This window comes from Molossus molossus, unplaced genomic scaffold, assembly GCF_014108415.1.
Source record: "Molossus molossus isolate mMolMol1 unplaced genomic scaffold, mMolMol1.p scaffold_m16_p_17, whole genome shotgun sequence".
Lineage (NCBI taxonomy): Eukaryota > Metazoa > Chordata > Mammalia > Chiroptera > Molossidae > Molossus > Molossus molossus.
Window position 1 is genome coordinate 61,791,308 of NW_023425352.1, and position 1,874 is coordinate 61,793,181.

Sequence of the window (1,874 nt, forward strand, 5' to 3'; positions counted from 1 at the left end):
AAACTATATATGATGGGCAAAAAACTAAAAGCATTTTCCTTAAGACTGGGAACAAGGCAGAGATGTTTGTTTTCACTGTTTTTATTCAACATAGCACTGGAAATCCTAGCTATGGCAATCAGACAAGAAGAAGATATAAAAGGCATTCAAATTGGATGGGAAGAAGTAAAACTAATTATTCACAGATGACATAATACTGTATATAGAGAACCCTAAAGATTCCACCAAAAATCTACTAGAACTGACAAATGAATTCAGTAAAAAGGAAAGATACAAAATAAATATCAAGAAATCAATTGCATTTTTATATACCAATAAAGAACTATCAGAAAGAGAAACTAAGAAAACAGTCCCATTTACAATTGCTTTAAAAAAAATACCTAGGAATACATTTAACCATTGATCATTTCCAGTGCCAGTGACAAGAGGTAGAGTAGGAGTTCAAGCAGCTGGAGGGGACCATGGCTAACAGTGAGCGTACCTTCATTGTCATCAAGCCTGATGGGATCCAGCACCAGCTTGTGGGAGAGATCATCCAGCGTTTTGAGCAGAAGGGATTCTGCCTTGTTGCTTTGAAATTCCTGCAGGCTTCTGAAGACCTTCTGGAGGAACATTACATCGACCTGAAGGACCGTCCATTCTTTACCGGCCTGGTGAAATACATGGACTCAGGGCCAGTGGTTGCCATGGTCTAGGAGGGGCTGAATGTTGTGAAGATAGGCCAAGTGGTGCTTGGGGAGACCAATCCAGTGGCCTTTAAACCTGGGACCATCTGAGGGGACTTTTGTTTCCAAGTTGGCAGGAACATAATCCATGGCAGTGATTCTCTGGAGAGCGCAGAGAAGGAGATTGGCTTGTGGTTTTGGCCTAGGAACTGGTAGAATACACAAGCTGTGCCCAGACCTGGATCTACTAGTGATGTGAAAGCGCCGACAGGGCTCTTCCCACTCCCATTTCCTCTTCCTCCTATGGCAGGGGACCAGACTGTAAGTGACCTGCTTATTTCCGAGAACTTCCTTTTGATCTGGAGAGACACTTGGAGCTGTGAGCGTTCCCTGTACAGTGTTATGTGCTACTATCAGATTAAAACATTTCACCCGAACTAGGTAAAAATAAATAAATAAATAAAATAACCATTGATGTAAAAGACCTGTACTCGGAAAATTATAAGAAAATGAAGAAAGAAACTGATGAAGATATAAATAAGTGGAAGAACATATTATGCTCATGGATAGAAATAATTAACATCATTAAAATGTTTATACTACCCAAAGCAATCTATAGATTCAATGCAATTCCTATCAAGATACCAATGGTGTATTTCACTGAAACAGAACAATAATTTCAAAAATTTACATGGAACCACAAAGGACCCCAAATAGCCACTGCAACTTGGGAAAGAAGCACCAAGTTGGAGGAATCACACTACCTGATATAAAACTATACTACAAGGAAATAGTTATCAAAGAGCATGGTACTGACATAAAAACTGGCATATAGATTAATGAAACAGAATAGAGAGCCCAGAATTAAATCCACACCTTTATAGTCAATTTAATATTTGACAAAGGAGGTAACAATATACAATGGAGTAACGATAGTCTATTGAATAAATGGTGTTGTAAAAATTGGACAGATACATGCAAAAATGAAACTAGATCACCTCTTACACCATATACAACATAAACTCAAAATGGCTTAAATACTTAAATGTTAGACTCAAAACCATAAAAACCCTAGAAGAAAACATACGCAATAATATCTCGGATATTTCTCATAGCAATATTTTTCTTTTGATATATCTCTATGGGCAAGGAAAATAAAATCAAAAATAAACAAATAGCACTACATCAGACTAAAAAGATTTTGCACAG

General features: G+C 37.5%; 1 pseudogene; it reads left to right on the plus strand.

Moving 5' to 3' along the window:
• The first annotated feature begins 449 nt into the window (after positions 1-449).
• Positions 450-916, plus strand: LOC118632506 (annotated as a pseudogene).
• The last annotated feature ends 958 nt before the right edge of the window (positions 917-1,874 follow it).